Raw genomic sequence first — 14,022 nt, forward strand, 5'->3', positions numbered from 1 at the left:
CCCCCTCTCGAAAAGCTCCTTCACCTCCCTATGCAACCGTCACTCTCCAGCCGATGACTAAAGCTCACCCTCCCTCTCCCCTTTGGCCTAACCTATATGGGTGTTTTGTTTTGGAGGAGCTCCCGGAGTCTACCAGCTCGTGGCAGCTCTCAAGTTCAGCATTAGTATGGCTTCATAACAGAATGCATTATCTGTTGAATACTTGATCAGCACACGGTTGGTTCTCCATCCTTCATTTTAGTTGAGGGCTTGTAGAATGGTATTATTTTGGCTTGGTAAACATCAGTGTGATAGCACCCTTCCTGCTTGGCCTAAGAGTGCCAAGTCTGAGATTGAAGAACCTCCAGTTTTTCTACAATTTGCATCTACTACTATCCCTCAAAGTAGCGGTTAACCTAATTGTTTCATTAAAATCATATTAGGTTGCCACTATCAAGACTTAACATGAAAGATAGTGAAGAATGATAAGAATATGGTGAAATGCTTGAACTTGATATTTTCTTTTGGCCCATTTCAATGGAGTCCACAAGACACTAAAAATTGAAAAAAATGCATCTTATTAATAATATACCGAATAATGTCTTCCAGTCCCCAGTACAAATCAAATGAATAGAATTCTTCAATAAATAGTGTACACCTGATGTGTGGTCTTTCAAAACATCAATAACAACAGACAACATTCTTCAATAAAAAGTGTATGCCTGATGCGTGGTCTTTCAAAACATCAATAACAACAGCAGACCGCAGATCAAAACCTAGTAGTAGAGAGACGAATATCTATGCCCCCATGAAGAAGAGGAGAGGGGAAGCAACTGCTAGGAAGAGGTTGAGGCAGCCCAAAATCCCAACGTTGAACTTCTCTATGGGTTTAACATCCATATGAATAACTTCTCTATCCCGTCATTGGGAAACAATTCGATCACAAGCATCTGAATCTGAACATTGTTCTCTCAAACCGCACCAACACCAGCAAAAGACACTAGCCACTAGCCCATATTCCAACAAAAAACGTAGTAGAGAAACACAACCTCTGCAAAAAATTTAGTTTTAAATAGCGGTTTCTGATTGAACCGGGGTGAAATTGAAAAAATGAAGACATGGGTTTTTTCTGGAACGGAATAAATTACATAACCCAAAAATGGTTTTCTTGGATTTCTAACGGTTTTAGAAGAAATCGTGGTTCTTTGGGACCTTGTTTTGGTAACTGCATGAAAAAAATAGTTTTTAAAATTAATGCACAGACAATTATGGGTTGTCCTGGCAATGAAGCAGATTTTTATGGCCATTAAATCCCTTGCTATCAGCCACCATCTACTCCAACATTTCCTAAGTTGTTAATCATTAGTTAAAGCTTGAATTCATTGTTCTAAACTTGGTTTTTGATCCATCAATCTTCTCAGTTTATGTCTACATTTTCAATTCTTTTTTTTAAACGTTATGTGAGTGGATTAGAGAAATTGTGTGGTAATTTTCAAACTTATATTTCTACTTTCTAGGAGCCTAAAATGGATATATCTATGGATGACATATGCGATGCATTGAAGATTTTACTTGATATAAGAAACCATCCTCTATTAATTCTTTGCAAAACAGGGAAGGTGTATATAACTGCATTAGCCAATAGACCTTTCTCTCTTTTTCTTTCGACTACCATTGATAATGTGCATCAATAACATGTGTGGCTGCATAAGAGCATAAGAGCATGTTCATTTTCCTATTTGATAATATTCTTTCCAAAACTTAGGGCATGCTAACAATTTGATTTTGTGTAGCGCCCTACAAGTTGTTTGGTAGGATGTTTACATAAAATGCAGAATTGGTGCCTTGCATCGGTATTTGATGAATATGAGTGATTTGCTGAAACAAAAACCTTAGTATCAGATTTGCAATTCATAGAATGGTTCAGCGTAGAAAATAAATAGAATCATAGTTATTCCTTGAAAATTTTCTCAAATATTAGGGGTTAAAATCTTGGGACCTATGGCAACTTCATAACAAATATAATTTGCAGCAAATTTTTGTGTAAGTTGTGCCAAAGTACCCTATATTTCACTCTCTCAAACAAGATGTTTTTGAGAAAATCCAAGGGCTTTTTCCAATGTGAGCCATACAATGTTGTTGATCCTATTCGTGGCTCCCATACAAGCTTGTATATCAAATATCCAAGATGAAAAGTGCAGATTCCAAAGGGTATATCACGCAACATTTCAATGAAAGCAAGATTTTGCCCAACACTGTTTTCTCACCGGGATTTTCAAAATATAGAGTTGGCATTAAAATCTATGCTTTTATTTTTTTTCTATACTTTTATGTAATGAACTAATCTGCAGGAGACAACAAATCTTAATGCCAAGATTTCTGCCATGCACATTCCATGAGCCATTTGACACAAACAGGAAGTAATTTATTTTTTATAGCTATTTATTAAAAATGGACTGTTATCAACATCATGAATTGGACTAAAATTATGCTTTTGATATTCCATAATCTGTTTCATTTTGGCATACAATTTTTGCGTAAGAATCTGGAAGGGCATGGCCATCTCTTCTTGAACAAACTTATGTTCTTTATGCCAAGTTTTTTAGCAGGTTTTGGATGATCAACTGATCAATAAGGAGATTAAATTTGACAACAATTGGTCTTCAAAATACTATTTTCATGAGAAATTCTAAAGAACAAGACCATGATAAGAAGAACACCATTTCTAGAAAATTACAAGTTCTTGCAACTTCCTGTAATAGCTTAATGGTTTGACATGTTACATGACAGATTAGCAAATTCAAAGATCTGGGGTTTGTTCCTAAATGTCCAAGGATGGTGAAATACCTATCCACTTTTCAATTCAAAGTCTACATGTGGCTAGTCAATGCTGGTTAAACTCAGTTATTTTAGCAAAAATTCTAGAATTAATGAGAAAATTTTCTATTTTTGAGATTTTGCATGCCATAATTCACTTTTTCCAGCGAGAGTCATTATCCATTTCCCATTACCCACATACACTTGATTACATTTTCATCAATCCTAACCCACCAATAAAAACAATGAAACTCATTTACAAGCTTTTTGTTCCATGTTACATAATCATTGTCAATTTTCGTTTCACTACCCTTGCAAATAAAACCTTACTTCCATACACCATTGAGTCCATAGTCCTTGAGTCTAAATATTATTCTAAAAACACCTTAAAGCTTACATGCCTTAAGGGCAAGCTATCATGCCGATAAACAAGGGAATACACCAATGTCCCTCATTCATTGGATCTTCTAAGTATTCAACAACAACAAATTCATTCATAGTTAGAAAGATGTGTTAGGGGCACCTTGAATCTTGTCCACATCAAATATTGGAGCTCTCATGTTAACTAGTGGCATCCAATAATGGTCACTAAGTTAAAAATTTCTTGTTATGTTCAACACCGAAACATTTATTCACATGACAAGAATTGTGCCAAAGAGTGTTGAAGACTTGAAGATCAGTCATTTTGTAGCAGAGGAAGTAGATTTACTTTCATTACTTTTCAGTTTTGGATGTAAATGAATTGAGGACAAGTCAATAAATAAGGTTGGGTGAAAGTGTAAATTCTGAATTTTGTATACCTTCCAAGCCTTATACATTTTCAGCTGCATTCAGCAGCAAATTCCGAACATTCAGTAGCAGATTTAGCAGTTGATGTAGCAACAATAAAAGATTCACTTTTTCGACTTCATCCACCATTTTCACAGCCAAGTAAAGAAGACTACGATCATAATTTTGCAGCCACACATGCACAACTCTCATCCATTTTTGAAAGGGTAAGTTGAGGTATGATGTTTTTTAACTTTTAACCATTTAATTCCTTGAAAGCTAGAATTATAATTTTTGGAAAAACTTCCTTTCCTCATTTCATAAAATTCCCAAAACCATTAGTTTGGGGGAGAATACATTTACATTCATACTCTGTCACCTTCATATTTTTCCATATTCATATATCACATTCTAAAACCCACATACTTTCAAAATATATTTACTATTACATCATCATGAGCATAAAAATGGATTTGTAAAAAGTATTTAAAAGTTAATTCGATGCCAACACAATCATGGTTGTTACATAAGAACCAACCATGATGCATTCCAACAAAAAAATACTTTGCAATAAAAATCACATTATCAATATGCAAAGATCATACATTAAAATTGAATGCAACAAACAAAATATGGTTGAAACACAAGAACCAACCAAGTTGCAATTCATCAAAAACACTTTGCAAAAGTTAAGTAAATGAAATCATGCAAAATTTAAGCCAAAGCTCAAGTATCAAAAGTAATGTAATAGATTGCATGAGGACATGCAATACCTTTAGTTTTGGGGTATGTTGGGCCTAAGAATCCTTAAAATGCATCCACTTTCACTCCATTCACACATTTTCTCACCTCTATTCCACCACCATGACATCACATTAGTTTCAATTTCATCATTATATGGTTTATCATTGTGTTTTCCAAAACATTATTAATTCTTAGTATTTTTAAGTGAATTTGTGGTTAAACTTTAGAAAATAATCTCCATATACTTATACCTAACAATTAGAATGAGTTTGTTGACATGTGTAGGTACAAAGGAAGCTTCCAAGGAATCTTTATATGGCATTCTATGTTCAAATTCGAATTTGAGGAGATCATGGACCTCATCGAGAAGATCATGGACCTCATGGAGGAGATCATGGAGGATAGGGTTATGTATCACCATTGGTTGAGAGATATGTGGATTTGAAGAGGGAATAGTGGATTCACATTTATGAGTTTGTTATCATAACTTTTGTATAAATAGGAGTGTTATCTCCTTCATTTGTAACTTTGGAATTTAGAATTGAGAAGTTAGAATTTAGTACCTTAGAATATTATAAGTTTGTAAGGAGAAGTTAGAATTTGGAATCATTGTAATGGAGATTTTAGAACCTCTTCGGATGTAGAACTTGTAATTGCAAATTGCAATTGAAGATAAATAAAATGGATATTATTTGATCTTCTACATTTGACTTCTCTTTTGATGTGCTTGTGAATCCTTGGAAGGGCCCCCATTGTCTAGAAAGTACACTTTTGTTTTGGTAAGCTTTCATTTTATGTTTGTTTGTAAATTTCATTAGGTTCATATGTTTGAAATATTAATGAATGACCTTTCGTAAGAAAGTATTAATGTTTCTTTCAATGAATCTGATTTTTTATTTAATGTTTAATTTCATTAGTTTAAATAGTTTGTTGATTAAGATGATTAGAAATATTAATGAACAGTCTCTTGTAAGGGAGCTTTAATATTTCTTACACTTGTCACAATGTCTTTAGATTTCATTTTGATTAAATGAATAAATAGGTGTTGGAGATCCCAATGAAAGACCTCCTGTAAGGGAGCTTTGGCATTTCTTCATCTAGCTTAGTTTAGTTTGTCTCTAAGTCCATATATATTGGATGATCCTACTTACCCGGATTGATAGTAAATGAAACTCTAATTTGCATCTGCATTTTAGACCCAAACAAGTATCCATGAAGGAAGGGACTTTTAACATCCATCTGATAAAGTTTCCTTCCCAAATCAGCAACATGTGAAAGAATAACTCGAACAAAGTTCTTGTTTGCAAAAAGGGAGAATGTTTTATTTAGTGTAGTTGATGCCTTAACTATGAGAAGCCTTTTGTGAATTAATGAGCCTTATGGCACTCAACAACACCTTCACAATCTTTCAATAATTGCAATAATGTTTTTTCATGTATTTCACATTTTTTGTATAATAGGGTCCATCGAAAATATGCAACATGGGTACTCTTTGGATGCAAAATTAAATTCCACAGCCAATGAGTGCTCCCACTAGAAATTTGAGTAAAATCGTAGGGATATAAGTTGAAAAAGTAGTTTTTTTCTTTTTTGCCTCCAAAACTTCATGAGGTAATCCAATCTTATTTTATTATTTCCACTATTATTTTATAATATTCCTTAGGAGTCCCATTTTAGACCTCAAAAATTCTCTATTATTATCTAATATCAGGAATTAGATTGAGTTCCTAGATTTCTTTTTCACCAAGGCCTAAAATTCCTTGAATATTTAAAAAACATGGATATTATTTTTCAAAAAATATATCCAGGTAAACCTTGAAAATCATCAATAAATGTTAGAATATACATGACTAACCAATCAAAGGAATATTTATGAAAAAAAGATCATTATGAACAAGCTACAATGGTTTTTGCACATGCCATGCTTTCCTAGATTCAACTGGTTCCTGTGATGTTATCCAACACACATCCTTCATTGACTCCATCAGGTGGAAGTATATTTGGTAGGTAAACAACCATATTTTGAGTTTTCATAGTCCAAATGCTCCTAAATTTGAAATGTCTAATTTTTTCATTCCAAAGTTCATTTCATTCAATTCATTGTTTCATGAGAGTAGTTAGTTTAGGATTGGGTCAAGACAAATCACAAAACTTATACAACTCATTATTCAAGTCAAGAATTTCTTCAACTACAACTGAATGATCATTCAAATCTTTAATAATGAACCAACCAAGCCAAAGCTCAAAATCTTTCCAACTTGTGTCCTTTATGAAATTGACAACGTACTTTCTCTCAAACTAAGCACATGATAGACATTTAGGATTATGTGATGTTGATAAGGAGCATTTCCATGACCAGCAATGTTAAGAGCAAAGTAATTTTCCAAGTAAATATTTTTCTCATCAACTTTATCCATAGAGGAAAACAAAGAATCATCTTGTTTATAATTTTTTCCATCAAGAAAAAAATCAACCTCCTAGCGCCTGGCTATAGGTTCCTCTTCATTTTTAGAGAGGTGGTAATCCTCTTTCAATATTCCCACATTTCAAATTATATACAAAGAAATAATATACATTCAAATCATGCACTTGTGAGTGGACCATTTGTGGTAACAAGAACAGAAAACGAAAAACAAATATATGAAATTTGATTAATCATGTCCCTTTGTTCATCATTCATGAAATAAGCATCATTAAAGCAAGAAAATAGATAGACACAGAAGAATAATGGCCTACATATTCACAAGGATATAGAATAATTTCATTCAGTATAATCATAAAGGGTGTAAGAAAACATTCACAAGATTCATATTGCTTTAAAATAAGTCCCAAAATCACAAAAGAATCAGTTTTGTGAAAGGGAGAATTATGTGAAAGTCAAAAAATAAATTCAAAAATTTAAAATTTTGGAAAATTTAGGTGCCTAAAGCACTCTTTAAAATCCCAATACTTAAATTTGTCAAAGTAAATGCATTCTCCCTATAAACTGGGATTGCGTTCCCATGGAATAATAAATATTACGCTACCTGAAAGAAAGAAAGAGTTACAGTCGGGGATCAACGTCAATGATGTAAAGGAACAATCAAGAAATTTGGATGAGCAAAGACTAAGAAGAATGAAGGGAAATGGTTCAATGGATTTGGTTACTCCCAAAAATGATGACGAAGTACCTCTCTCTATTGGAGAATATGCTCCATTATATGACTATAATGATGTCATTAACCTAATTGTTTGATATTTATTGATGATTAATGATGTCTTGTAGTGATTTATTCAACCATTCTTTGATATATTCTTTCACTGGAGGAACCGTTTTGTCTTGTTTGACACACATGTCAAAGATTTCCTCCTCGATATCTAGGGCATATACTTGTAGCTAGGTAGTTGTATCTTATAAGTATTCATTATAAGTAACAAATGTAACTAACCATTTTTTCATCTCTGTTTCTAGGAAATCACTTAAATTGCCAAATTCAGAACCCGATTAAGTTGTATTAGTAATATCTAATTCTTCTTGCAATACATTTTTAGAAATGAGCATAGATTTTCTGATCATGTAGAGGCCCTTGAAGTTGTCAACAACATGAATGGATTTAACAAAGGCACTACTCCTTTTATTATCAATATTTGAACAGTCAACAATAGCCTCCTCTAACATTTATATTCTAGCATACCAACCAACTTTGACTACTTAAGTCTTTTAGGTCCTAGGAGGTTTTTCTATGTCCTAAGTAATTTGATAAGTGAGCTAATTTTGTGCACAAATGTTGAAAATTCATTATCAATGAATCATTTATAATTTTCAATATCCTTCTTAAGATAGTTAGTAAATGAATGCATTCTCTATGCCAAATTTCCTAAGAGCAGAGTGATTTTCCATAGTTCCTCAACAATTTCCATTCTTATTGATATTAGTTACAATGTAAGACCTAATCCATGCCTATAGGTGTGCCACTTTTTTTATTCAATGGGGTGTGATAGATGTATTTGTTATAGAATCGGGTGATTTGATAGCCAAAAGGGACATGAACAGAGGCATTGGATTCAAATCTTCTTCAATCTCATTTATTCTATTTTCCAGTCTCATATTTTTGACCTCCTAAAAGAGTGGGCTAGATCTTCAACAATAGTTTGGGGTAGCTTTAGGAGTCCAATTTTTCCTATTTTAGAGATGTTCACTTCCATTCTTGACTAATTAATGACCTTTTTAATTTGAAATTTTATTTTTCTAGCCTTAGCTTCTTATTAATTCAATCTTAGTGTGAATCTTGTATGGTTTGTGGATGGTCATCAAATATGAATGGTTCCTTTGATATCTCTTCAATCATTCTCTAGGTTTCAACCATGCAATATGCAACTCAATAAGGCAATTTAACATTATCAACTTCCATATAAGTTGACTCTTCCGCAAGTTGAGCCCCTTTAAAAATTTTACTCTTGGATGATTCAACATGTGTGATATTTCTAAGATCACATTGGGAGGTGGCTCCTCTCCATGTCCTCCACCAGAGGGCCTATCATTATTCTTTCTTCCAAACACATTAGATTCCTTCCTTCAATGAATTGATGATGAACTCAGGCGAGTTTGAGGTGTCAAAGCTAGAGGGGTTTTTGTAGGTTTTATGCCTCTTTCTATGTTATGTCGTCATGAAGTAACACTGGTTTCTTCAATAATTTTTTCAATATGGGTAGGTATTTCTCTTTCCTTTGATGATCGATGTGACTTTCTATGATTTATTCATTAAATATTTTAATTTTTTTTCCATATTTGACTATGGCTTGGTGTCTTGAAAAAATACCCTCTGGGTAAAATCCTTTAATTCCCTTTTCTTTAGTTAAATTGAAAGTTTTTAATGATTCAAAAAATCCTCCTAGGTGAGCCACAATTTTTAATGTTACTTCTCCCATAGTAAAAGGTGAAGAAATAAAATGCTTCTTTTTATTTCTTTCATATAGAATGAGCCATAGATGATATTGTCTACATGCTCCAACAACGAATTACCTTTCAAATACAATACTTGGAAGCAACAAGGATTTTTCCTAAAATCCGTAGATGTGAACCGAGGTGTTTTCCTCTCTCTCTCTTCATTTATGCCTTTTCCTTAATGGAAATTATGAGCTTTATTTGAAATTCTGTTGGATTCTCTCTTAGTCATCAAATATCTAACTTCTTTAACAAAATAATCTTGTACTTGAAAAAAATGAAATGATGCCTTATGCTTCCATAAAAATAGGTATTAGATTTGCACTAGTTCTATATTTGGACTCAAATTGTTCTTATGGGGTAGACTATGGAAGGTATGAAATGAGACTAGGGCTATGACCAAATAGGTTGTCATGAAAAAATTGTGAGTTTTGGATAGATTGTCGAGCTAGAAGGACAATTCACTAGAAATGAGGTCCGCCTAGTTGAAAAGAACATATATTTTGAAAGAATATATAATGCATAAAGATTCATAGACTTAGGAACATTTGCAATAGTTTCTTAGACTCCCATTATTTGGGAAACAACCATGAAAAATCCCTAAAGGGATTGAAAAATATTGAAAAATATAAGGAATACATGTCAAAACTAACTTGTATAGAAGGCAACATGGACTCGTGAATAATGTTAATTTCATTGGCTTAAGAGTCCAAGAAAGTATATACTTCTGATAATTTGAGTAACTTTGTAGGTTCCAATAGCTTAAGGAGTTTTTTGAATGATTTTAGAGTCAAAGGGACTAGATTCTTCTTGACTCCAACCTTGATAGTTCTATTTTTTGGATCAAAATTCCATGCACACAAGTAAAATATTTCTTTAAAATCAAAGACTTCATGGACGCATGCAACACTTTCCATTCCGGTAGTTAAAATATTGGTATTTTTCTTTTCGTTTGGTGACAAGTTCAAATACCAATGATATGCAACTGATCACCAATTTGTTTTGTCTATGCGAGCAAGTGAATTGAACACATCACTACAAACTGGCTCTCTCTTCTTTCCAGTAGCCATTTGTTTTTTTACTTAAGGAGATAGAGTCTTTCAATCAATAAATCCCTTTAGTGAGCCTTAGTTTTAACTCCTTTTTCTTCGGTGAAATATCTAATATATCAAATTATCTCAGGATATTCTATTGGTTGAGGCAAAATAATAAGTAGAAGTTACTATCTCACACTCATGCATAACAATGATGAGGCGTAGATCCCAAAATACAATTTCCATCACACCGCCTTTACCTAGAGATAAATTTACTTTATTGATGCTTTAAGTGACTTCGAAATGAGAAAAAATAGGAGCAAGAGAGTAAAGGTGGTGAAGTGAATTTTTAACACATGATATCCATAATTAATGTTAAATAATGACATGGAGCGTAAATGAGTGGATTGTGCAAATTATCATGTTGCGTGGGAGATTATTATATGTGGAGGCATGGTGTGTGGAAGGTAAATGTGTAGAGTAAAGTGTGTGGAGAGGAAGAAGTAGGAGAAGTAATTTATGGAGAGATATGTGTGCGTCGTTTCTTCACACATTGGAAAATCAAATAAGTGTTGTATATAGAGGAAAATGTGCAGAGAAAGAATGTGGAACTTGTTTTTTAAATGAAATTTCTCTCCATATAGGCCTAGACAATTTCTTGGGTCAACACCATTTTCTATATGTAGGTTAAAAATCGAACCATCAAACCATTTGTTCTGTGTGGTATGAGCATGGAGAGATTGCATTCTGACTAAAAAAGTAAAGTTTTCAACAAATAGTTTAATTGATTGTTCAATTTCAAGTGAGTTGATTTTATGCTCCAAGTCATCTCTCTTATAACATGTTTTTTCCACATGTACAAACTTCCCCACAATAGGTATACATTATCTTCTTATGACCCTTTTAGGTTGATTTAGTCCCTTCACACTTCTAAGGTCTCTAGTTGAAATACTCTTGTTGAGTTCAACTTTCTTTTAGAGATGGCTTGAACTTACTTTCGAGTAGATGAACTTGATGCTTATTTATCAATATTCCCTTCATTAAGTAACCTCTATTGGTATTTTATCAACAAATCACAAAAGGTATCAAAGGAATATTCTTTATTGTCTTCCTTGCATGATCTCTAGTTGGTGTGGTACGAGGAATATAACTCATCATACTGTATCCATATATTCATACAAACTGATTCTATGAGATGTCTATATTTCATCAGTTAGTTCTTCTAATAGTCTCCCAGTTCCAATTTTATCTCTTTGATACAAGCCATATAATCCTCAGTTATTTCTAAGGAATGTGGATAAAGAGGGATCAACTTGTTTTCTAACTACATGATTTGACTTTTGCCTACTTTGTCAAATAAAAACCTTAACTTATTCTATACTTCATGAGGGTAGTCATTCCTTCTTGTATGAAAACAAATTTATTAAATAATATAGGTCATGATGACCTTCATATCCTCATCCTTCTCTCAGTTGATGATAAAATTCATTTGATCATCCTTTGGATTTGGAACAACAATATTCATATACTAACAAAGCCTTTTTTTTTAAAGGTTTCCACATTTGGTGCCAAAACAACATATTTTTACCCATTCAAGACAACGAGATTAATCATGGATGCCATCTTTTGAAAATTCTGATAGATATGATCTTTCTCAAAAGAAAGTTTTCATATGGAAAATCGATTGACTCAAATTCAAATATGAAAAGATCTGACCTTACACGATTTGCAAATAACAAGGCTAGGTTTTAAACCATCAATTCTAATATCATGTTCGAGTATACTTTTGATACTAGGAACCAAGAACAAATAACAACATATATAATCTAATTAGAGATTAATTAGAAGAGAAAATAATGCTATAAGATGATAGATAGCATCTAGAGACATCATTCTATCATTATTAAAGCACAAAACATTATGATCATAACATCAAAATGCACTATGAAAAATATCTCAATACAAAATATATGATTCTCATTGTTACTACTATACATATTTTACCCATAGGGTCCTTCATTTATATGTACCAAATCTAACTATTCTCCTTGAATTATGGGGGATTTGGTCCAATGACAAGGCTCGGTCATTACAATTGTTTATGGTAAATCCATGTTATTTCATTAGTTATATTTATGTTGGTTGGTTTACTATTAAAGTTGATTTGACGATCCAACTTATTCCTTTGACCATTTAGTTGATAGCCCCACTAGTTTACCATTTTCTTCTAGTTGGTTTATTGACCAACCCAATTATCACTTAGTTGTTTGTCCCACAAGGTGATCGTTCAATTAACTATCTCTAGAATTTCCAGAAATGTGATGAATTAATTCAACCTTAGGTTCCAACGAATTCCATATAGAACTTCAATGCATACTTGATTGGAAGGATACCACACTTCAGAATTGAGTCATTGCATAGGTCAAGGTGCAATGAAAGAATTTTTGAGAAAATGAAGCAACAGGACAACTGGAGGATGCCACAAAAAAAGAATACCTATTTTTTTTCTCTATATAGATTCAATTTTATGTAAAAAAAAAATAAGGACAAGGTGTCTTTAAGGGGGAGAGGGTTGTAGTATCCCTTTTCTAATCCTTGAGTTTTGTGAATGTAATTAAAGGATAATAATTTTGAAGGGATAACACGAATAACTTTCCAGAACCATTTGATGTAAAAATTCCATTAATTAAATTATAAATTTTTGAAGTTGAATAGGACCAATCTATATGGATACTGATTTCTAGAAGGATAGCTGGTTTGAGGAAGCATGTAAGGAAATTGGGAAATTTCCTTTGTTTCATGAAATTAATGTTATGAACCCTAATGTTCTAGTTGAACTACCCAAATTCCAAGAAGTTATGAGAGAGATAAGGGAAGAAGGTACCAAAATGCCCCAACCATGGGCTACGCACCATACAACATGTTTCGATTGACTTCACAACCTTAGGGGGAACCTCAAAACCCTCATACAGGAAGAAACACTCGTGAGGAAATAGAAAGAGTCTAGGTATTGGAGATAGGGAAGAAAAAAGGAAAAGTGTGTGTTGCAAACTTCCATTCGAGGTAAAATGAGTTTGAACCTTCAACCCTTCATGTGAATGTGACCTATAAAACTATGTGTGGAAATAAAAATACAGGGAATGCGAGAGAGTGACTCAGAAGAGGGAGACAAATAAGTCCCTTGGGTCATGATAAGCCTATGAGAGAGTCCATGCTTGAATTGTGTCGGTTAAGGAATTTGCGAGGAAGCCCTCAGATTGAGTTAGGAACATAAAGAGGAACTCGAATATTTGGATGTCTTATGCACAAGAAGCAATGAAGAGAAGGATAATTGTCAAGGGACTATATAGAGCCATGAAGGGATTTCATTTTGTGATGTGTAGGCCCACACAGGCCATATTTTATTGTGTGATTAGCTTCAAACTTAGTGCTTGAGAGGTAGCATTCTTGTTTCCCTTAAGTGAAGGAGAATGGCATTCATACTCTATACCTTCAGTTGAACCGTTGTTGAATTTCCTTGAGTGAAGCATCCTTTAGACTTTGGATCTAGTTCGAGGGTGTCCAACTACAAGAAACTTTCATTGTAGTTGTGCTTAACAGTTGGGTGGAGAGTGATCGTTCCTTCTTTAGTTTCCAACAAGTTCAATTATACTAGATAAACCGAATATATCTTGTTTTCAATGAAATGTGGTTAATTCTAAAAGTGTTATGTTTATTGATATGTTTGATTACTATGTGTAAATGTAATGATAAGCT

This window comes from Pinus tabuliformis, chromosome 2_2 (assembly GCF_031772625.1).
Source record: "Pinus tabuliformis cultivar Carrire ecotype Pingquan chromosome 2_2, CPIR1, whole genome shotgun sequence".
NCBI lineage: Eukaryota > Viridiplantae > Streptophyta > Pinopsida > Pinales > Pinaceae > Pinus > Pinus tabuliformis.